Source organism: Equus caballus, chromosome 2, assembly GCF_041296265.1.
Source record: "Equus caballus isolate H_3958 breed thoroughbred chromosome 2, TB-T2T, whole genome shotgun sequence".
NCBI lineage: Eukaryota > Metazoa > Chordata > Mammalia > Perissodactyla > Equidae > Equus > Equus caballus.
The window spans coordinates 10,518,067-10,542,817 of record NC_091685.1 but is presented as its reverse complement, the minus strand read 5'-3'; the positions used below and the strand labels follow the sequence as shown (position 1 = coordinate 10,542,817).

The following is a 24,751-nucleotide window of genomic DNA, read 5'->3' as shown; positions in this document are numbered from 1 at the left end:
CTGGTGTGTGGAACAGGGAGGAGAGCTGTGAGTCCCTACACTCCAGGTCTCATGGTGGCATTGTGATTTACATAGCCACAAAGATTGTCAACAGTAAGTGAACTTGCATTGGACAACGGGGCAGGGGGACAGAGATGTTATAGACTGAGAAAAGCAGACATATATAGACTATTCTTAGGGCAAGATACACTAGAACACCTCAAGGAGCCCAGTGGAATCTTCTTCACGTATCAAAGGAGGAAATGGGAGCTCAGAGTGGGGAAGTGCCCTGCCCCACGTCCTCCAGCAGGTCCAGAGCAGAGGCAGGACTAGAACCTAGTCCCTGGCCCCTCCCCACAGGAGCTCTGGGAAGGCTCTCACAGCAGGTGACCTCCCGGAACAGGACCTTGCTCTCCACCCAAAGCTCCCTTTCCCTGAGGGCTACTGCGACGAAGCTTAATCTTTAATGAACTGGCTTTCAGTTTAACTTCTCCTTGGCAATGATTAATACCCAGTGACCTAGTCTGGCATCTGGGGATCCTGACCAGGACTGACCCACAAGGGTGTGGGGGCCTCCAGGCCGGGGCGTGGGCTCGTATGCAGCTGGATGAGGTTTGAAGTTGTGCTGGGATGGCCTCGTACCTAGAAGAATCCCTTTTCTTCTGTGCCTGGAATTCCATCATTAGATGTCACTCTTCGGAAGACATCACACTGCCCCTATCAGGGGAGCGAGGGATACAAGTTGTGTTCAAAATCCTCATTGGACTATCGATTGGACAGTTCTGGTGTCCAGCAGCTCAGAGGAATGACAGGATTCACGATTTTTAGTCAAAGATTACCAGGCTAGTGTGACGTCACTGGATCCACAGCACAACCAGACCGTATGCTTCTTACGGGCGAGGGCAGGGTCTGGAGGGCAGAGAGTGTGGGGAGAGAACCCCGAGATTTGCAACTGGGGAGACCTCAGTGCCCAGTCTAGCTTCCGACAGTCGCTAGCTGGAAAATTGGGGTAAGGCTCCCTCAGCCTCAGTTTCATTGTCTATCAAGTGGGGAAAAGAATACCTCCTTCCAGAGCCTTCTGAGGATGAAAGAGAAAGTGCATGTAAATTGTCTGACATAGAGCAGGCACCAGCAAGCTGGTGTTTCTTCTCCCGTTTTCTGCCTTCTCCGACTTACTTTAGCTGACCCCTGGAGTGAGGGAGAGAAGATTCCAGGTTTATCTGGGGCAGAGGGTTTTTCTCACATGCTCTGGGATCGTTACAAGACCTGGGTCTCTCCCTGTGTGACAGAGTTAGCCAGGCATCAGAGCTCATCCTTTCCTCCTCTGGAGGCAGCTGGAACCAGTGAGCAGGGCTGGGTCCACATCCCTCAGTGTGCACCTGCCTCTTCTGCTGATGAGGGCAGGGAAAGCGCCTCAGTCTCAGTCCATCACCGCCTCTTGCCTCTGTTTTGTGTCTTAAAACCAGCACTGAGATCGGTGGCAGCTTCCTCCCGCTGCTGCCTTGTGGGCTCTCTCACACGTTGGCATCCTTGGCCTGGTGCTGTGTTTCAGTCCTCTGCCCAGGCTGCTGCAGTGTCTGTTCCCAGGTTCCTTGTGAGAAGCATTGCCAGACAGGAGGACTAAATGAGACAGTGGCATTCCCTCCCTTTACGGGCCAGCTGTGCGGGGCTGCCCACGGCTGCCTGAAGATGCCTTCCTCTTTCCTGTCTCCCTGTCTTCTTCCTCTCACCTCTCTGGACTGCCATTCTCAGAAGCTCCATCTGGAGAACTGCTCATCATTTGGATCAGGGATTCCTTTCCTGATCCCTAGACTCTGGGCCCCCGAGCCCTTGGCTTCCCCATCCCAGCTTTCATCGCTCTGCATGTGGTCTGTGTGCCTGCCCGTCTTTCCTATAGACTGGAGGCTCTATGAGTTCCCAAGTCCTGGTTTGGTGCTCAGTGCCCAAGGCCATTTTTCTGGGCTCGCTGAAGTGAAGTCCTGTGTGAAGGCAGGAAAGTGGCTCTCATGGGCTCCCCAGGGAGGATTGATTGGGAGGCCTGGTTTGGGGGGCAGGCAGGCAGAAGCAGGGAACCATGAAGCCCCTGGCGGAAGCCGTGTCTCCTGCTCTGTTTTGGTTTTTGCTTTTGTGTGCTTTTCATTTCAGAAGTTAATCTAGTTAATGCCAACGATGTCATTTCGGCAAGCCAGCAATTTCCTTTTGCCCTTTATTTAATGAGCCCCCGCCCTCACCCCAATCTCTATAATAAAAGGCATGCAGGTGGGTAATTACAGAGGTGTGAAATAGGGGTGCTGGGCCAGGGCCAGCTGAGCATTCTGGAGCATCCGTTGGGGAGGGTTCTGGGGGAACTACCCAGCCCCACTAGTCAGTTCCAGGTAGGGAATTTGAAGCTTAGAGAAGGTGAGGAACCTATATAAGGCTATACAGCAGGCAGAAGGCAGGGCCAGAACAGGAATCCAGGTCCTTAACCCCCAGCTGGGGTCCTTCCCACTCCTCAGTGCCAATTCTATCCCTTTATGTGTATCCTAGGGAGTATGCCATGGGAGTTCCCACCTGCCATCAATTCGTCCATCCACCCATCCATCAACCCACTCATCCATCCATCCATCCGTGTGTCTCATATTCTATAGACACCTGTTGAGCACCTGCTGTGTGCCAGGCACTATGAATACAGCAGGGACCAAGACTGTCACAGCCCTGTCCTCACAGAGATTGTCATCTCCAATTACAGTCACATTCAACCTGATGGAGGCGCACAATGTGAACAGATGGTTTCGGTATGAGGTTCAAGAGCTATGTTTGGTGTAAGCATCGGGCCCCTAATTCTGCCCACGAGGTCACGGAGAACTTCTCAACGGAGAGAATAAGGCATTGTAAGGAGTCTTCAAGGACAGGAAAGAGTTTGCAAAACGTGATGTGCTAGAGCATAAAAAGTTTTTAAAAGGATCTGGAAAGACGTTGACCCAAATGTCAACAGGGTTTATCTCTGGGGAACGGGAGCTGTAGGGTAGTGAGTGGGAAGGGAGAGAGGACAAACCTTTACTTTCTATTTTCTTTCTTTGATACTATTTGAATTAGAGTGTGTATGTATTAGCATTTAATAAAAACAGATATTTCTATTTGGAAAAAATAGTCTAGGGTATTTAAGGAACATCAAGTGGCTCAGTGTGACAAGTGCAGAGTGTTGGAAGGAGAGAGGGAGTATATGAGGCCATGGAGGTCAGCTGGGGTCAGTCTAAGAGGCTCGGGAAATGATAGCCTAAGGAGTTCTGATTTTAACCATAGAGGCCCATGAAGGCAAGAGAAGAGGCCACATCCGCAGAGCCTAGCAGTGCCTGGCACATATTAGATGCTCAATTAAAATTAATCCAGACCTGGCGTAGAATGAACAGGGACAGCCAGATAATGTGGAGTCATCTAAGGTGTGGAGGGCTGTGAAGATGTGGTGTTTTGCCATCGTGTGTTGGTGGCAGTGATGGGACAGTGGGGAACCCACTGTGGGAAAATGTGTACCCGCAGAAGTGAGTAAAGTAGTGTGAGGAATCCTGTACAAAGAGAGGAAGGAATGCAGTGGTTTCTTCTCAGACCAGAGGAGTGTGGAAGGGGTCCAGACCTACGGACATGGGCACAGGCTGACAACCACGGGGAGCCCTTTTTTATATAAGAAAATTCTCGGCACACAGCCTTTTTCAGATCAGACAAGAGATTTTGGTGTCCTTTGTGGCCACAAACCAGTTAGAGCAGGTCACCATCACTGTTGCCTCCCAGATGTGTCTGCTCGAATCTCTCTTCCCTTTGGTACGTCTTCAACACTCCAGCGGGGGGAGCCTCCTAAAATGCAGCTCTGACCGCCTTGCCTCCCAGCTTGAGTTCCTCAGGATGCAGTTCAGTCCCTCACCCCGGCCCAGGAGGCTGTTTTGATCCACCCCTGCTTATTTCTCCAACCTCATCTCCCACGATCTCCTACTCAAACCCTACCCTTCAGCCAACGCCGTCGCTCCCAGTTAACCAAGCTACTTCGTGCCTCTCTCTCTGCCTGGATCAATTCTTCCCTTCTCCTTAGAAGGAGCCCACCCTCACCCTCTCCCTCCACCTCCCATTCCCCTGCTGCACACTGAGCCCTCCTTGAAGGCTCCACTTTGGGGCTGTCTTCCCTCTGCAGTCTTTTCTGATCACATCCTCGCTGCTATGTGTGCTTCACTCCTCTGAGCGGCCTCGCTGATGCCGTCCTTGGACCTTGTGCCCAAAGTGCTCTGTACAACTAGATGGATTTACTAGTAAAGCACCACGACACCTCACTGAACTTAGTATTTGCATGTCCACCTCTCCCCTGCCACACTCCCCACTGTCCCCTCTTCCCTGACTAGAAGTTCCTCAATGTCAGGGACTATCATCTTCTCTGCTGAGCACTAGGCACAGAGGCTGGGACACACCAGGTATTCAGTAAGTATTTGGAGACCAATGCATGAATGAATAACAGGACATCCCTCTAATGATTTCTCTTGTAAAACAAAAAATCATATCACACCCCTACCTTCCCTCACTTTGAGGTGCCAGGAGGGTCTCAACATCTCTGTAAGAGACGGCCTCCTGCACTAGAAGGATCCTAGGTAGGAAAGCAGGGGACCTGAGTTCTAATCCTAGTCCCTCCGTCCTTGGGAGATGCCCTGTCCTTCTCTGGGCCTCAGTTTCCCCATGTGCACAGTGAGGATAATCATCCTAGTGCTACTTTCCCATAGAAATGTTGTGAAGCTCAAAGATGAGACCAAAACCACTTACTGTGCAAACTCCAGGCAGCATTGATGTGGCAGCTGCAGGGGGGATGTGGTCGTCTGCCAAGCAGCCATGCCCAGGTTTTTTGCTGGGGAGGCTCCACACCCACGGCTGATGGGGACCTACTCAGAGACTCTTTCTCCCTTCCTCCAGTTCACCAATGCTGTGGGGCTCAGAGATGTTAATTATTAGGCCCCAGCCCACCCGGAGAGCCTCAGATGAAAGCAAGCTCAGAGTGTAAAGTCGAATCGATGCCCCGTGCCTGGCGTCAGGGCCTCGGCTCGCTCTGCCTGGAGATGGATCATTAATCCAGACACTCTGACCTGGACCACTGGGCCCAGGAGGTCCTGAAACATTCCTGACCACCCACAGCTCGGAAAGGCAGCCCCACGAGGCAGCCAGCCTGCTGCTGAGTCTCAGAATTTTGCAATCTCAAATGTTAGATGAGATCCGGAGAGCAGCTAGTCCAGACTCCCATCCAGGGCAGAAATCCAGGCTCAGTTTGTACTCTTGCCCCTGAGAGATTATCTGCAGAGATGCATCTTGACTGACTGCCCTGGACTTGGAGAGGGCAGATCTGTGTGACTGTGGGCCTTGCCTTCTCCCTCTATAGAAGTGTGACAAGGGTACCTAACCCACAGGACTGATGTTAGGCATAAATTAGTTTGCTTGAAAGTTTTATTCTGAGATTTGTAAGAATGATGTGAGCTGTCATTATCATTGTGAACATTATGAGCTCCTGTCCCTGGGATGTATTAATTTTTTATCCCCAGAGTCTTTTTCCACTGATAAGGGGTTGCTTCTCTGCTTGAAAACTTTTATGTGCTGGGGCCTTAAATATAAAATCAGGCCCCGCTTGCCTTGCACCCAGGGACTTTCAGCCCATGGCCGCCATCTCCCTCCTCACCTGCATCTCTCTACCCACGAATTGCCTCATAGACACAGAAAATGGACCTTCAACACCCCCTTAGCCTGGCACGTCCGACTCCTCACCCCTTTCCTCTTGGTGAATTTCCACCCCTCTTTCGAGGCCCTGCTTAACTATCGCCTCTCCCGGGGAGCTTCCCAATTCCCTGCCACAAACCTCTGCTGAAGTTATTCGTTGCTTCCTCTGAGTTGGTGTGGCATGTTGTTGCTCTCGCTACCATTGTCCCACGGGATATTGTTTGTGTTTTAGCTATTTTTCTTCTTGAATGAATAGGGAATATTGAAATGCATCTTCCCTGGGAGACTGGCCTTATTCAGCTAATTACAACATCAGTACTGGTCGTTGTTCCCCTGGGTGATGTTTTTGAACAGCTGAGTACCTGGGTTCTAGACAAAATGGCTCTAGAATCAAACAGCGCTGGGTATGAGTTAATACTCAACACTTCAAAGCTGTGTAACCTTGAAGGTTATTTTTTCTCGCTCAGTCTGTTTCCTTGTTTGAATAGGGAATGTTAACACAGCCTACCTCTTAGGGGTCTTGTAAGGATTATAAGAGATGCCTACACTGAATAGGAGAACACTGTGCCCTGAGAGTCAGGACTATTGGTCGTCCTCTCTGGGTCCCAGCTCAGCCTCTCTCTGGCTCTCCGTTTCCTCGTTTGTAGCATAACATGATTCTGCTATGAGAGTTTTTCAAGCTGTGATCCTTGGTCACGTGTCTGCATCACATGGGGCAAGGCCTTTCAGGGGGAGGCCACTATTAAACTACACCACGTGGCTCCATCCTTACTGATTTCAGATTGTCTGAGGTTTCTTAGATTGGCTTCTAAGGGCCCTTCTGGCTCTGACCTCCCGTGATGCCATTATTCCGGGAGGGAGGCAGGTGACAGGGCAAGAGTCATGACAGGGGATGAGGGAGAAGAGGCTGAGAGCTGGCCTGGTCTCGTCTTCGGCCCTGGTTTGAGGACCCCAGGGACCTGGGGCGTAGGGGGAGAGCAAGGCTCTATCTGCCTTTGCACACCTCCTCACTCATGCCTTGCGCAGTGTCCAGCACCGAAAAGGTGTCAAGTGAGGCTATTGAATGGAGAAAAGGAGAGTCCACAAGGGATGGTTCTTCAGACCAGGTTAACTGAGGTGACACCAGGTCCAACCACTGCTGCCGGTCCTGATTACTCTCTTGGGGAGATATCCATTGAACGCACTCACCCAGCCTAAACTGCTCCTGCATTCCAATTTCTCAATGGCTACAGCCACCAGATTGCACCGACAGACTGGGGTGTGGAAACTTCCTAGAGAAGGGTGGGTCTGGGGAGAGAAGGCTGAGGGAGCTCCCTACTCAGGGAAACTGAGGCAGGCAGGAGGTCCTGAGACATCATCGAGCAACTCAGGGAAGATGGCAGGAGTCTCTGAATAGAGAAATTGAAAGAACTCTGGGGTTTCTGAACCTTTGTCCTGTGTCTAGATCTGTGGCTTTGTTACTTTGGGTGAGTCTTCAAAGGGAGCAGCCATAAACTCTGAAGTGCAGAAGGGCCTGTGAGGGCAGGTTGTCCACACGGAGTAGGCAGCTGGGGAGGCCAAAACTCCTTGCAGTGGGGTGCTCAGGATGATCACTGACAAGGACAGAATTGCAAGCTGAGGAGGGTGGCAGGCAGAGGTCCTGGGATTTATGGGAAGGAAGAAACACGAGGGTCACCTTGGGAACAAGATGAGCCCTGTGGGCCACCTGCCCACTGCCCTACTGTGAGCTCTGCAGGACAGGACTGGGCTGAGCGTGGCTTAAAGGCACTTCGCCGTCCCCATGGGCTCAGCATCGAGAGTTGCAAATATTGGCTGCATGATGAAAGCTGCTTGAACTCAATTTCCCCTCTTCCATTTTACTCTTTTATTTTAAGCTCAGATCTTCCTCCTCCAGATGGAGTTCTCCCATCTGGTTACCGAAACTGGATCAGTGGAAAGAAATTCTAGGATGTTGGAATTTCAGGAATGTTTCCAGGATGCCAAGAAAAATAGCTTTGTGATGAGCCAATGGCATCATGATGGCAGATCTGGAAAATAGATCTGATTCTAAGTCACAATCTCATAGGATCGCAGAGACATTGAGGTCATCTGGTCTACTCCATGATGTTACAGATGGAGGAGCTGAGACTCTGGGAGGGCTAGAACCAGTTGGTGGCAGAGATAGGCCTGGGACTGAAGGCTGCAGCCATCAAACTTGCTCTGATCAGATGCCAGGCCCCCACCACCAGGCCCTTCTGAGAGCCGTCTGACATATGTAGCTTTGCCTTATCAGCAGGAAGAAAAGATGACAGCGGGCAGTCTTTCTTGGCCAAGTATCCAACAGGACCCACATAAATATTTTCCCAGCGTCTGCGTGGCCAGCATCTAGCTGGCTATGTTCCAGGGGACAGTAAATAATTCAGACGACTGGTTGCTTCCTGACAACTTTCTTGGGTGTGTTTTCTGACGACTATGTTTTTTGGAGCGGATGCTGGGGAGACCTTGACGCCGGCTGTGAGCCAAGCCCTTACTGGACTCTCTGATGGCATTTCTGGTCAGGAAGGAAGTACCCACGGTGTCTTAATGTCAATGCACTTGGGGCAGAAGATTACTTTCACTCAGTCTGAAAGCCTTTCAAGTGGGGCCAGGAATTAGTTTCAGGGATTAGGGTGGAGTGAGGTTAGAGACTCTGGGACCAAAAAGCCCGAAGAAATCAGTCCAAGCTTGGTAAATTGGGTAAGGTTGACCACAGGCATGCTGGGGTCTTGGCAGCTAAGCTGGTGGGGAAGGCAAGGATAGTGTTGGAGCTGGCATGGCCGTGGGTCATCGGAGTGACCAGTCTTGGACTCAGTTCAGGATGGGGTGGGGAGTTCAGGCCCCATCTGTTCTGATGCCTCATCCAGGGCCTCCGACTAGGGCCAGCAGTGGGAATCTCAGGGACGTACATGGCAGTCCTAGAAGTCAGATTCTGGACGTCTTGACTTCAGTCAGCAATTTGAGGAAATGGGAATGGGGGTGAAGGCAGGAAATATCTAGAAAGAGTGGTAGGGCCAGAGAGTCTCAGGGCAGATGAACCTGATACTAGGCTTAGGAAAACAAGACAAACTGTAGATATCCCCCTACGGTGGGAGGGTCCTTCTCCTCTCTGCATTGGATAGAGAGATTGGATGGAGATTAGTGATGGAGCAGGTCTGAGTGGGCAGCTTGAAGGCTCCCGGTGCCTGCCCTGGTTCAGGGTGAAGGAACCCAGGCTGGCACTGATGCAAAGGTCCACCATCTTAGTCACCGGAGGAAAAGCACACTGTGCCTCTGATGGGTGTGAGGACATAGAATCCTAGACAGCTGGAAAGACCTGACACGGTCTTGCCTGAGTTTCACGATGATATTACTGGGGCCACATGTCCCACGTGTCCTGACTTCCAGCCCCGGCCCCGTGTGGCTGTCCTTGCGAACCCAGAGGAGATCACAGTTGCTCTGTCTCTGAAGGCGGCAGGGAATGGGACTTTGAAGCCCAATGAATTCCTTTATGTGGTTCTTGATGATTCGGAGTGGGACCCTTTAATCCCCAGCAGGGGCCTGTCACCTAGGCATTTGATAAAACTTTCTTGAACTGGCCTATATTCTAAGCTTGTACACTCTCTAGGAATGGGAGTTCCTAAATTCACTTCATCCTAAGCTGTGTTGCAAACATATTTGTCCTGATTTTGAAAGCAATGCAGGATTGTTGAAAGACTATGGGCATTGGGAATCAGAAGACTAGGTACAGCTTGAACTAGCTGTGTACCATTGGCCAAATTAATTAACACCTATGAATCTCATTTTCCTCACCTGAAAGATGGAGAAATGGCGACTGGAAGGCTGAAATGAAGTAATGCACATAAGGTGCCAAGCCCAGGGCCTGACACAAAGTGGATGCCTAGTAAGCGATTACAGATTCATTCAGTATTCAGTTTGGAGCAATTAAGACCTGAGTTCTGGTCTTGGCTCTGCCAGAGTCAGGCTGGGTGTCTTTGGGTAGTTAACTCCCCACTCTGAACCACAACTCTTTCATCAGTACCATGGAGAAAACAATGTCCAGCTCACAGGGCTGTCGTGCAGTTTTAAGGAGATGCCGTGTAAACGCCCGGGACTCTACTAGTTCCCAGGTTTAGAGGAAACCACGTCGTCACGTAGACAATTAGAAAAATGGGACTCACCCTCCACATCCTGAAGGCTGCAAAGGCCTCTGATTCTAGGCTAGAAGCATCCTTCGGTTCATTCCCTCCTTTCTCCGCCCTCCTTATGTGAGGGCTCATCTCCACTCACCTGGGTGGTTACACCTGCCTCCTCTGGGATCCCTCCCAGCTGTGTCTCTTGCTCCTGTTGATTTTCTCTGCAGCAGCAGGATGTACATAAAACAGACACCTGACCACTCTACACTCCTGCACAAATCCTCCTGTGGCTCCTCAAAATGAGTTTCACCTCCTCGTCCCAGCATTCAGGACCCTCCATACGCTGCCTGGCCCGCCTTTCCATTCTGTCCCTCAGATTTCTCCCTACAGCCCCTCGGTTAATTTACACTCTCCTTTTCACATATCTGCAGTAGGAAAAGAGCACATCTATATTCTGGTCCTTGTTTTGCTGCTGGTTCACCTTCTACACACGCTGCTCCTCTCTGGGCCTCCAGTCTCTATCTTGGACGTCAAGGATTAGACGAGAAGATATCTTAGGGCCTTCAAGCCTTAAGGTGCTTTAAGAAAGCTTGATGCCCTCTAGGTGGCCAGGAATTCTTTCTCTCTCACCACACACACAGCAATCACACGGACTCCCGAACACTCACATGCAGACTCTCACAAGTACACACTCACACACGGACGTCTTTTCACACACACATGCTTGCATATACATGTAAATACTCCCTCATACTTGCTATACACTCTCACACACGTGCAGAGACTAGTCTGTCTTGTTTGTCACTGAATCCCCAGCATTTAGAGCAGAGCACCTAATAAATCCTCAACACTCACCTGTGAAATGGGTGGATAAATGAATATCCCCCCAACTCCCAATGCCAGTGCAAGGATTCACACACGCTGTGCCCTCCCCCATGCAACAATCAGACTGCACACTCTGCGACCCGAGTGACTGCAGACTCACGTTAGACGCGTCCAGCACACTCACTCCCACCCATATTCCCACCTTGTAGATGTCCTTTAGGGTCCCTTCCAGGAGCTCCGCCGCTAAGGGAGCTCCTTTTCTTACATGTCACCCTGAAGACTCCCTTGTAGGTGTCAGGTTTGGCTCCAGTGACACCCAAGGGCCTTTCTATGTGGACAGTGCTTTGTAAAAGTCAAATCACTTTATCAGGCGAGATCCCACTCGTCCTCTCAGCAGACCTGAGTGGGGCCATGGGGCAGGGACCATCCCCTGTGTCACGGATGGGGAGACAGAGACTGGGAGAGGGTAGGCTGTCTGCCCAAGGTCAGAAAGCCATCCTGCATCGCCCAGCCAGAGCCCATGCCGCCCCCGTCTAGGACTCTCTCCATCGCCTCTCCCAGCGACTGTTTTAAGAGGATTATTTATTCTTCAGTTGTTTTCCCCTCTAATTTATTTCTTTCTTTATCTTTTTTTTTAATCTCCTGTTTCCGCCTGTAAAGAGTTGGGTTTCAGCAGGGAGTGAGGGAGGCCAAGTTCACCGGCAGAAGAAAAATCTGCAAGTAACTCTCCTTGTAAACCCCAGCCAAGATTCCTGCCAAACGAAATGAGAACAGACCACGCTCTCACGCACCCACCTTCACAAAGAACCAACTCAACTGCAAAAGGAAAAAATGCTAATAAAGTTAATATCTCCTTCCAAGAACAGAGTAAGGCCCCTCCGGCCATATAATTTGCCAACTAATTAAAAAATTATTCGCACCATGTTATGATTTTTAGAATTTACTTGACTTTTTGTTCCTTGGAAGAAACCGGTAAAGTGCGAGCCCGTTCGTTCTTGGCTTTGGGATGGCTGGGGAGTCTGTGGGTCAGTCTGGACTAGCTCTTCCCCACAAAGATGGCACTATGGGACAGCTAGGGCTCCTCTGGGGCTCTGAGGACCCAGACCTGACCATACCCTGCTGGCACTTCTCTTTTGCGACTCTAGCAGCCCTCCAGAGAGGCGGTAAGGTTATGTGATAAGACTACTAGCTTTGGGGTCAGACTAACCTGTTTGAATCCCAACTCGGGCCCTTACTGGCCATGTGGTCATGGCCAAGTCACTTAAGTTCATGGGCCTCTCAGTTTTCTCATCTGTGTAAAGGCTGTTGATGCTCCTACCTTGGTAGGTTATTGTGAGAATGGGCTCTAACCTACATAAGGGACCTGGCACATAGTAGGTGCACAATAAGTGGCAGAGACCATCAGATTGGCCATGCTAGCACTTGATTCCATCTGTCTTAGATTTCTGGGAGGAGGCTGTCCAAAGTAAAGGGACAGGTATAGAAGAGAGCTGGGTTCCATATCTGGCTCTACAGTGGATTTGGGAAGCCCTTGCCCCTCTCTGGGTCTCTGTCTCCCCACCACTAAGTGGCTTCCTAGTCCTGTGAACTATATGTTCACCAAGGGATAAGACCAGATCTTCTCCTCCTATCTCTACCTCTGGAACGGAGCATAGGTCAGATACACTGCAGCTGCTCAAAGATACCTTAGCAGGTTGACCATGTCCTCTGCTAATCAACGAGGCCCAGAGAAATGGCGGCAGCGAACTCAGACGTACTCAAGTCCAGCTGTGTGTGAGAGATGACATATGTTATGTCATGTAACGGTTACGTTGAATCAGTGAGACTCAAGAGTATAATCAAGAAGAAACTTTCCCCAGTCATTCTGTAGGGCTGAATCCCTTCCATCCTGTGTGATGAAAACTTGAACCTGTTCCATGACTCTTCTCTCTTCTCTGAGGTTAACCGAAGTTCTCCATTTATTTTAAGTCACAAAGCATCATTTCTTCTCAATAATTAACACGTCTTGTCCAGTGTGCTGTTCTTACCACTATTAGCAATAACAGTAGTAATAAACTTCAGCCTTCATTTAAGGGTAACACTTTTCCTCACTACCCACTGGGACCTGGAACTGCTGCTGGTCAGTCTCTTTTCTTTTTTAATCTAGATTATTCTTTCTCCTTCCTCATCTTGCTAACCTTTGGGGATTTTTTTTTTCCTGAGGAAGATTTGCCCTGAGCTAACATCTGTTGCCAATCTTCCTCTTTTCACTTGAGGAAGATTTGCCCTGAGCTAACGTCTGTGCCAATCTTCCTCTATTTTGTATGTGGGGCACCACCACAACGTGGCTTGTGACAAGTGCTGTAGGTCTGTGCCTGGGAACCGAACCCAGGCCGCTGAAGAAGAGCATGTTGAACTTAATCACTAGGCCATGGAGCTGGCCCCACCAATGGGGATTTTTGATCTCTCCATTGTCAGGGGCAGAGGGAGAGAGAGAAAGAAAGGATAGGAAAGCTCTTACCTGACTGGTATAAACTTGAAGCTCCAATGTTGGTGCTCTCTGGGCTTGGCAGGCATACATTTTTGTGGGAACTTTGGAGAAAATCCATCCCCTGCCCCATACAGGTGACCCCTTGGTGTGGGTAAGTGCATTTCTAGTCCAGCTGGCTGCTCCTGACCCCTTCCCAGCCGCTGGCGTCTGCCAGCACCACCAACCTCTTTCTGCTGAAGTCTTTCCTCCTAGATGGTCCTCTGACAGGGTCTAGGATGACCTAGATCATCTCCAAGTGGTCCAGCTCTGGTTTAGAGAAAACAGAAATTGCTTGATAAACTCTGAGAACGCAGGTTGCCACCTGTGCAGCGACCTCCCTTTGCTCTCCTATGCTGGAAAAGCTGGTCAGTCAAGTTCTTGCCCTTTAGATTTAGCAGCAGGAGTCAGATTCCAGTGCACTATAGCCCCCAAATATAGGAAAGCATCAAGTTCTCCAACTATCCCATTACAATCAATTTTCCCAGGTTTGAATTATGGGAGGGAGTGGATGAAGATGCACAATGTACTTATAGCTCTTTCCAGAAATCCCCTCTCTAATCCCTGGCTGTGGGCTTGGCCTCTCCCAGGTCTTTTATATGCCAGAGGTGGGTGGTCAGCAAAGAACCACAAAGGCAGTTTTCAACACCACCTTTTGCCGCCCTCGCATGGTGGTCCGGCATCTCACTTGGGGATGTGTTATCCATTATCGTGGGGCCTCACATAAAGTCTGAACTAACGTAGTTAAACTTTAAGGTTCTCTTTTGCATTTTAAAAAATTTTCAAGGCAAAACTTTGAGGTGGATGTTGCTATCTCCATTTAATGGATGAGAAAACAGGTTCAGAGAGCCTGAGAAACTAACTCGAAGGCATACAACTAGTTGAGGTTGAAAACCGGGTTAATCAGATCCCAAACCTGAGTTCTTCCCACTCTGCTGTGAAGACCGAAGCTTTACCTCTGTAGCTGTTGGAGGACAGCAGAAGGTTTGAGAGCCCATGATACAGCCGGCAAGAATGTGAGCAGGGGCATCAGTATCAAAATCACGGGTGACTGTCAGCTACGTATTAATCTTAGAACGTGCTCCTACACATGAACTCATCTGACGGGCAGTCGTCCAGGACAAAATCCTTCCCGATGTCCAGGGAATGCCTTTGGAAGAATTGGCAAATAGACAGTCTCTCCTCTGCTTTACCCCAACATCAATTCCCTCTTCCCAATTTCTCGCCAAATCTTTTACTTATTTTTTTCTGCTTTTTCACTTCTTCTGTTTATTATATTGGAGAGAGACTCTCCATTGACGTGACCTTTATCCTCACCAACACCACATATTTAAAAAGTGTTAAATTGCTTTTAGCATCTGCTTAATCTTGCTGATCTCTGTGTTTGCAACAGTTCTCAGTAAATACTGCTATTCAGTAAAGTTTAGCTGAATTAATTCATTGGCTGAGCACAGCTCATTTGAGAGTGGGCTAGGAGCTGAGGAAGGAGAATGAGAGGGAAAGAGAATGTGGACCTAACGGGGGCTGTCACATCAACCGATGACCGCTCAGCTCAGAGTCCTGACTCCCTGGGAGATCCCGGATGAGTTATCCTCTGTCAGCTTCAATTTTCTCATCTGACGGGGGGGAGAAGTGTCCCTGTCCTGTCAGCCTCACCAGGAGCGTGAGATGAACCTCAGACAAGATCATAGCTGTAAAAAAGAATGAAAAAGTGTTGACTGTGTGGGTTTGGTCTGGGAAAACAAAACTGATTCAGCCTGAGTCTCCTCCAACAGTGGGCTGGCATACCCCGGAGAACCACCGTGGCCTGTGCAAGTCGCAGACAGAGGCCTCTACTTTCTGGGATAAATTATCCACCAGGCAGAGGCGTCAGGGCTGTCTGCTCCCTGTCTGGCCTCCTCGGCCATCTCACTTTATGAGATGTAAATCCCCAAGACGCACTGGTCATTTTTAATCTTCATCAGTGTTTATTTTTAAGTCTTGTCCCCCTTTTTCTCAATCTCAGAGGCTGCTTGCTATTTTATAGGGTTACGGGCCAGGAGGGTAGAATGCAGCCACAAATCTTACAGCTCTCCCTGCCGAGACGGTGGGACAGAGGAGTGAGCCGTAGTGTCTGAAGTGGAGATGCCCCAAGAAGCCTCAGCCAGGCTGGAGGGTTGGCCTCGGGGGCCCTTACTAGGCAGTGGATCTGGGATTCGCTCTTGGTGTGCCCGGGCCTCAGGGTTCAGGCTCAAGAGGGACCAAGGAGTTCTCTTCTGGAGAGGACACTTGGCATGATATTGGACTGAGCTCCATCTCATCCAGCTGGGTGGGGTTGACCAAGCTACTGGCTGTCTCTTAGCCTCATGTCCTTCTCCTTTAAAATGGAAATGACAACAACTACATCACAAAGTGATGGTGAGGCTCAACCGAGATGACCCAGGCCAAGGTGGCTGGCACGTCGCCTGGCCCAATGAGGCGTTCAGCACTCAGCAATTTCCTCCTCTCTTAAGCGGTCCTGGATTGCAAAGTGAGTTTATCATCTGATGTTCCTATAAAGCCTCTCGAACGTGAGTTCCTTGAGCTCAGAGACTTTGTCTGGCTCAGTCACCCCACGATGCACAGCACCTGGTATACTGCTTGACGTATTATGTGTGCTCAGTAACTATTGGCTGAATGATGAATGAAACCAAGAGGAGTTTTCATACGAAAGAACATTGCCACAGAGACGTGCAGACGTTCAGAATGAAAGGACTTTAGAACAGCGTGCAGCTCGATGTTTCCACTATTGAAAAGAAGTCCTTAGGTTCGAGGAGGAGAAGGGACTTGCCCAGAGTCCACCAGAAGCTCAGGGCAGAGCTGGGGCTGGACCCCAGGCCTCTATTCCCATCTGCGGTTCTTCATAGTTCACGATGCTGTTAGTCGTCTTTTTAAGGTGGAAGAGAGAGATAGAGGACCAAGTAAAAGACAAACCTCAGAGAAGGAGAGCCAAAGGAAAGAAAGCATTTCTGCTCAGGTCCGGTGAGAGAGGGAGACAGAGACTCAGGAGTGACACTGACAAGGAAGTAAATCCCAAACAGACCGTGTTACATGATGGCCAGCCTGAGCGTCTTCAGCACACTCAGAGCTCTGCCCTTCCTCTGTGGCTCAGCAGTGCACTTGACCCTTATCCACGAGAGTCACAGGATAGAGCCACATTGGTGGGGGTGGGGAAGCTTCAACTTCCCCCAGAAGCCAATCCCCATGGTCTGTTCCAACCTGGCTAACGAGACCTTGTTTTGCCCATAACCTACACAATGATGCTACTGCTGCCTCCACTATCCTAGCTAATAACACTATTATTACTACAAAAGTTAATAGCTTTTGAAGGCTTATAATGTGCCAGGCACTGTCCTAAATAGTTTACGTGTATTAACTCAGTTAATCCTCCAACCACCCCCATCTTACAGAGGAGGACAACGAGGTTAAGCAATCGGATTGTAAGATCAGCCCGTTAGGAAAGGCAGGAACTGGCCGTAAAAGCCCAGACATCCTGCTGGGATTAAAAGCCCGGGACTGTCAGCCCCCGGGTCTCCCTCTTGCTCGGCTCCTCCTGTCCATTTAGATGTCACTTTGCTTCCATTGAATCTGCACAGATTCTTCCACTTTATTCCAATGTGCTTTGACCACTTCCCACTCCTCCATGTCTGCAAATATCCTCAATAACATGTTGTTCCAGGCCCTGTGCTAGGGGCTGGGGATACAGCTATGAGAAAGGTGCCTCCTCATGGGGAGGCTGACATTCAGAGGGAACACTGTAAGAATGTGTTTTGAGTACTCAGGAGAAGTACAACCCAAGCAAGTGGGCGGTCAGAGCAGGATTCGCAAAGGAGAGGGAGACAGTTGAGCTGGTCCTGAGGGGAGTAAGTGAGCACCAGAGGGGACGAGGACATTCCAGCTGGAGGAACAGGGAGTGCAGACTGAGATGCTGGGGTGACATATGGGCTACTGGGGGAAACAATGGGGTTCACAATGGAGAGGCCCAGATGTGAGACCGGAAAGGAACTTGGGGTCAGGTCACAAAAGACTTGAAGACTAGCTTATGGATTGGGGCTTTATCTTGAGGCACCAGCCTGTGTGAGGCCCTCAAAAATGAGACCTTCCTGTCCGCCATGTTGACCGGCACATGGTGGTGCTTAGTAAACCAGCTGATTGGTTGATAAAAGCATTTGTCAAAACTTCTCCACAACGCCAGACCGTATATTGTGGTCATTTCTGTTAAAGCCCAGCCCTGCCACAGCAGAGACAATTCTCTTTCTGTCCTCAATTTCCTCCAAGCTGGGACTTCACTGCTTCGGTCTACAGATGGTGCTCCTATCTCTGGGATGTGCTGGGCCGAGAATTTCTGCCAGCCCCCTGGGCTTCTTATGAAATCTGAGATTCAGGCAAGGCCCGTTTCCTGACACAAGCCTCAGTCACTCCCGCTCTCTGAATCCCTCCCTGCCTTCCCACCATGCACCACAGCCAGAGGGGTCTGCAGCCAAGTTGGAGGATCAGCTTCCAATGCTCCAAAGCCTGGGAGACCAGGGGCCTGGACCAGGCCTGCAGGAGGCCAGGGGTTCACCCTCACACTTGGGAGGAGAACTTCCCGAGTGGATAGCCATGGATAGCTTTAATAACTCCGGGCCTGCTCACAGACATAGACTCTCAGATTTATTTTGCTATTTATAGTCACTTGTAAATAAATAACACATTTGATTGGAGGTTGTTGACTTGGTTCTTGCTGCCCACCAAGGGCCTGGGAAGCCCACTAGGGCGTGACTACTCTGGGCATTCTACAAAGAAGCTTGATTGCTCTTCCATCCTGGTCTACAGCATCCTTTAGCCCTGAGGCCTGTTGCTTCCTCTTGTAGCCTCGCTCAGAGCTGGCTGAGGCCTCACTGCCTTCCTTCATCCCAGAGCCTCTAAGAGGAGGCAGAAGACACTCTAGCATCTTCCACTATCTCAGAATCATAGTATTTCAGAATCGAAAATTTCTTTAAGCCTATTAAAATCCAAGAATATTCAGGGTGTAAATTGTGAGAAAGTTGGAATTCTAAGCTATCTTAAACTTAGAAATATGAAGTCCTAAAATATTAAATAAGAATATTAGGAAGTGAGGAGCTCAGCTTGCGCCTAGGCCTTTGTCCACCACTGAGGTTTAGACAAAGTTGATCTAGCCAGTTGGTGTGTGTGAGTGGAGTGGGGTTGGCCAACTGAAGCTCAGTAGTAGACAGGTAAACCTGGCCGGAGAGAGGGGAAGGGTAGTTCACTTAATTTCTTCATTGTCCTTCATATTTCCATGTACTAAATAGCCCAGCGAGAGGCACAGAAGGTGCTGTCTTCTCACTGACCAAGTGTGTTCACCGAGACGCGTGAGATCCTATCACGAACTTGGGGCATGTGGAGCGGGAGCCCGGGAAAATCTGAGTTATTACCATTATGTAACCTCATTTATTTCCTGGAGAAATTCAAGTTATACTTAGAATTCTAGACTCTTATGGCTTTAGAATATAAGACTCCTAGCCTTCTAGAATTTTAGTTTTCCAGATGTTTAGACTAGAATCTGGAATATTAATGATATAGACTACTAGAATCTTGGAATCCTAGAATTCTGGTACCATAGCTTGAAAGGAGAGAATGTATGTGGTTCAGTCTCTTTCATAGTGGAGTCGATTGGGGTTTGGGGACAGTCCGGGCTAATGAGGACCCATTGGAGGCTATTGCAGCTTTTCTTGAGTATCATGACAGCCAAGGCTTGAGCTGGGCACAGCGAGAGATGAGGGAGGGAAAAGCAGCAGCACCCCGTTACCGTTAACAGTAGATGTATAGACAGGACCGCAAGTTAATGCTTCTTGGGGCAGCTAACATTAAAATTAAACAAGATGCCCAACCCAGTGTGCTGACTTTAAGCTGAGGAGACATAGTCTGGAGAAGGGAAGTGATTTGTCCGGTTTGGAACAACGTGTTAGCGGCAGATCAGATCTGGACACGAGTCAGTGTGTTCGGATCTCCAGCCGGTTGTTTCCCTTCCCCTGGTCTGCCTCTCCTGGACCGAGGTCACTCCTTTCGTTCCTTTTACAGCTTTATGGGAAGCAGTGAGTGTATCACTGGGCTATTTAGTAAATGGAAATATAAAGGACGATGGAGAAAGGAAATGGACTGTGTGATGGGAGCTCTGGACAAATTCACCAGCTAATTCAGGGCAAGGCTGTGGGTTTTACCCTTCTGTGGCCCGTTCAGACCAAGTCCTGTTCTTCTACTTTTTTTTTTTAAAGATTGGCACCTGAGCTAACAACTGTTGCCAATCTTCTTCTTTTGTTTTTTCCTTCCTCTTCTCCCCAAAGGCCCCAGTATATAGTTGTATATTTTAGTTGTGGGTCCTTCTAGTTGTGGCATGTGGGATGCTGCCTCACCATGGCCTGATGAGCAGTGCCATGTCCGCTCCCAGGATCTGAACCTGTGAAACCCTGGGCCACCGAAGCAGAGGACGTGAACTTAACCACTCGGCCGTGGGGCTGGCCCTGACCAAATCCGGTTCCTGATCGGCCAAACCTGGACCTTGGTCACAAAGCAAAGCCTCAGTCTGGTCACAGGCCAGCTCTTGACCTTGGCCAAAACTTGAGCCTTGACTTCAACAACAAAATAAGATAAAGTATTTAGTGAGAAAATTAGAACACAGGCCATGTTTTGTACAGAGCAGAATACAGACCATTTTCTGCACTGAGTGAATGTCCTGAGTTGGGAAAAGACAGCGGGCGCTGGAGTTCCCCAGAGCAGAGCCTCCTGGTTTCAGAGATGGGGGTTTCCCAGAAGAAGACTTTTCTTCCAAGCAAACTTCAGATTTTTCTGCCCCTGTGGCCGAGAAGTGACTTATCTGACTGTGAATTTGGGCAGACATTCTGGGCTTGTGGAGCTCAGTTCTGCTATTTTCTTTATCTTGGGAGGTGTCTACTCACAGGAAGTGACTGTCTGCTGCTCTATTTGGGTCCGGCCCTTGTAGGCAGGGGCTGGCTCCTGGTCTAGTGTGCTCTGCCTGGTTGGGTAAGTCTGTCTACTTATGGGGATCATTTAGCAATATTGTACCAGTCAGGAGAGGCTAACTTTTGAACCAATAGCTCTCAAATTGCACTGGCTTTAGGCAGTAAAACTTGGGTTTCCTGCTCATGTTACTGAAAAATATGGGAAGGGGGCTCTGCTCCGTGAAGTCATTCAGGATCCAAGTTCCTTCCATGATGTGGCTTTGGCATCTTCTAGAGCAGTGGCTCCCAGCCAGGGATGATTTCGGCCCCCAGGGGACATTTGGAAGTGTCTGGAGACATTTTTGTGGTCACATTGGCAAGTGGGGATGCTTTTGGCATCTAGTGGGTAGAGACCAGAGATGCCTCTAAATATCCTACAATGCACAGGTCAGCCCCTGCAACAAAGAATTATCTGACCTAAGATGCCAATAGTGCTGAGGTTGAAAAATCCTGTTCTAGGGCCTTCTTGGGGCACGCCACCAGCAGAGGAAGAAAGACAGGGGAATAGAGTTACACGTGGGAAGAATTGATGAGTCTTGCCTGGAAGTGATGTACAGTATTTCTGCCCACAGTGCACTGGCGAGAACTGTCACATGACCACACCCAACAGTGAACGAGGCTGGGAAATGTAGTGTAGCTGATGCCCAGGAAGAAGGGGAAGTGGATTTGCTGAGCATCTATCCAGTATCTTCCATTAGACTCATTTTTCTCCAACTTTAACCAATAAAGCCTCTATCTATAGTCTCTTTTATTTCTTAATCATTTGAATCGAATCAACCATGGATTCAAAAACTGACTACAGCAAACTGCTCTCCCTCTTTGGTCCTCTGTCTGCTAATCCACCACTTGGAGGTAAAAGAACTGACTCCGCAGGGCTGCTATGAGGCTTTCTCCTGCTCTGTCTTTACCTACATTCTGAGAGGTGACCCCTCCTTCTGCCCCTCAGAAGAAAATTCTGAGGCACCCCATTCCAGAAAATGAAATTTCATCCTGATCACAAAACTCAGTTCTCCAAGAGAGAAGGAAGAAGTTTGCAAGTTTCAAGGGCTAGCCTGGTGATGTACTGGTTAAGTTTGTGTGCTCCGCTTCAGTGGCCCAGGGTTCGTGGGTTCAGATCCCGGGCGCAGACCTAGCACTGCTCCTCAAGCCACGCTGTGGGGGCATCCCACATCAAATAGAGGAAGATTGGGATAGATGTTAGCTCAGCAACAATCTTCCTCACACACACACACACACACACACACACAAAGCAGTTTCAATTTCCAAGGTTACTAAAAGCAAGATTCTGAGAAATCTCTCAGTTACTTCGAAATTTCCTTTGAAAATGAAAATAACTGCAGAAAAGGACCCTTGAGTGAGAGGTGGGACCCTCCACTCCTAGTTTCAGTCCTGCCCCTCTGTCTGTGTAGCCCTGGATACGTTCCCTCTCTGGGCCTTAGCATCACTGTTGTATAGTTGGCAGGTGACTTTCCTTCTAGATCTAAGGTTCATTGTGAGCTTATCTGCCCCTCGTATTTCTCTCTCTAGGCCCCTCCCACTAAGCCAACCCCTTTCTTGGCATTGGTATCCACTTGAAGAATGAGATCTTGTTTATAAAGGAAGGGGACAGCAGACGTGGGTAGTTTAATGACCATCTCCCCTCCTGGGGAGCCCAGTTGGCAGAGGGAGATCCTCAGGAGGTTGTCATAAATAACCAGGCCCTCATGCTCACTTCCTCAGAAGGAAGTCTCAGTAACGATTGATGTGGTCTGTTTGGGCAAAGTTGGGAGCCCAGAATAACGCTCCCTGGCAGATCTGCTTGTAAAGTTTCACATTAACCCCAGCCCGCCTGGGAGCCAGGCCCTCGGACATCCTTGCAAGGCCTGCTCAAGAATCTCAAGAAGAGACAGAATTTCAGGTGAGGGGAGAAGTGAGAGGTCAGGCTGTGTGCACGCAGAGTGAAGGATAGACTCCAGATACGGTTCAGAGAGAAAGCCTTCTAGAGTTTCCTGTGGGATCCTTACGAGGATTTTCTTCCTCATTCTTCTCTCTCAGAACTTCCAGAACAAGACTCAGCATATGGCAGGCATCATTAAAACCTACGTGAATCGACATGACAGGTACATGATTGGAATACTTAAATTGCTTTTGGTCAAGGCTAAACAATTGTGTGTTAGAAAGAACACGTAGTGGGAAAACATCAGACATGAAAGACTTGTCTGTTCTCCGTCCTCAGCAACGCTGAAGCTGAAAGGAGGAGCCGAAGAGGATGGAAGAATGTGGGGGAAGAGCCTGAGACAAAACTCTGCTGACTTCAAGATTTGGCTGACCCACGTCTTAATCCCCCCAAGAGAGACGTCATTAAAGGCTTGTTGACTTAGCTCTATGTGCAGCCTGAAGCTTTCTGAGCTTCCCCACCCACTCCCCGTCCTCCTCCTCTCCCTGGCCTGGGAGAAACAGTCAGGCTTCCTCCGTCATGCAGCTTCTCCTCCGGACTTTTCCATTTGAGCAAGAGATTGCCCTGAAGCTGCTAACAATTGGGATCAGAGACCTCCTTGCCAGGTAAATAAGCATCCTAGCCAAACCCAGTCTTCACTGCAGCTTTGAAGCACCCCGCCCCCAAGTCTGCACAAGAAGACAAGTCAGGAGAGGGGGAAATTTGTCATAATCTTTGTGGGAAGTGCAATGTTTATAGAGAGGGTACTTGCAACCCCCCGCCTTCTCCCTCACCTAATCTAAGTGAGAGAGGAGGTTCCCAGAGAGAACCCCTGGAGGCTGGGAGTACCTACAGGCAGAGGGGCCTGGCAGTTCACTGTCTGGAGAGAGGCTTGCTGCAGTGCTGAATCTGCAGGCCCATCCCAGACCTGCTGTTGGAGCACAGCAGAACATGAGAGAAAGTTCTAGGAAGAGCTCGACTTCTGTCTACTGGAATGTGAGGGTGCACATGAGCCAGAGATGGATACTTGCTTTGTTTTTTAAATAGCTTTATTGAGGTATAGTTGAGCCACCGCACACATTGAAAGTGTACAATTTCAGCAGTGTTGACACATGCGTACACTCATGAAACCATCACCACAACGAAGAGAGTGAGTAGATCTGTCATCCCCAAGTTCTCGTTGTAAAAGTTTGCCCCTTTGTAAATTACTCCCATCATCCCATCCCATCCCCAGTATCCCCAGGCAGCCGTCGATGTGCTGGTCCTGTAGGATCAGTCTGAATTTGCTACAGTTTTATGTAAGTGGAAGCATACAGTACATACTCTTTTTTGTCTGGCTTCTTTCACTTAGTGTAAATATTTTGAGATTCATCCATGTTGCTGCCTGTATCACTCGTTCATTCTTCCTTGTTGCTGAGCAGCATTCCACTGTATGTATATATAGCAATTTATTTATCCATTCACCAGTCAATGGAACTTTGGGTTGTTTCCATTTTGGGGCTATTCCAAATAAAGCTGCTATGTCCATTCATGTACAAGTCTTTGTACAGACATAGGCTTTCCTATGTCCTCAGTGGAACGGTTAGATCATATGGTAGCTGTATCTTTTAAGAAACAGCCTGGGGCTGGCCCCGTGGCCTAGTGGTTAAGGTCAAGCACTCTGCTTCAGTGGCCCAGGGCCTCGCTGGTTTGGATCCTGGGCACGGACATGACACTGCTCATCAAGCTATGCCGAGGCGGCATCCCACATAGCATAACCAGAGGGACCTACAACTAGAATATACAACTATGCACTGTGGGGCTTTGGGGAGAAGAAGAAGGAGAAAAAAAAAGAAGATTGGCGACAGGTGTTAGCTCAGGTGCCAATCTTAAAAAAAAAGGAAACAGCCATACTGTTTTCTGAAATGGTCCTGCCATTTTCCACTCCCACCAGCAGTGTACGAAAGTTCCAGTTCCTCCATGTCCTCGCCAACTCTTGGCGTGATCAGTCTTGAAATTATAGCCATTTTCCTGAATGCGTAGTGGTATCACACAGCAGTTTTAAAATGACTAATGGTGATGATCACTTTTTCGTGTGTTTATTTACCATGCATATATCTTCTTTGGTGAAATGTCTTTTCAAATATTTTTTCCATTTTTTATTGATTTCTTGTTTTCTTTTTATTAAATTTTGAGAGTTTTTAAAATGGATTTTGGATACAAGTCGTTTATCAACCATAAGCTCTGCAAATATTTTCACCTAGTCTGTAGCTGACCTTTTCATTCCCTTACGTGTCTTTTGAGGTGCAGAAGTTTTAAATTTTGAAAAAGTCTTAAATCAAAATTTTCTTTTATGGGTTGTCCTTTGATGTTGAATCTAAAAAAATTTACCTAACCTAAGGTCACACAGATTGTCTCCTATATTTTCTTCTCAAAAATATTATAGGTTTATGATCTACGTTTAAGTCTCTGATGCATTTTGAGTTAATCTTTTGTCTATGGTGTGAGTTTGGGATTAAATACGCTCTTTTTTAAATTTTTGCTTATGCGTATCCAATTGTTCCTTCAACATTTGTTGAAAAGACTGTCCTTTCTCCACTGAATTGCCTTTGCATCTTTGTCAAAAATCAGTTGTCCACGTAGGTGTGGGTCTCTTTCTGGCCTCTGCATTCTGTTCCCC

The 24,751-nt window shown here is 48.8% G+C and overlaps 1 long non-coding RNA gene across 1 annotated transcript in view; it reads left to right on the top strand.

The window, feature by feature from the left end:
* Positions 1 to 24,751, top strand: part of LOC111770306 (uncharacterized) — a 53,371-nt gene that overhangs the window by 24,530 nt on the left and 4,090 nt on the right. Inside the window, exons 2-3 of the long non-coding RNA XR_002803480.2 lie at positions 22,212 to 22,276; positions 22,393 to 22,718. This is a non-coding gene — a long non-coding RNA (uncharacterized lncRNA). The remainder of the gene's footprint in view (positions 1 to 22,211; positions 22,277 to 22,392; positions 22,719 to 24,751) is intronic.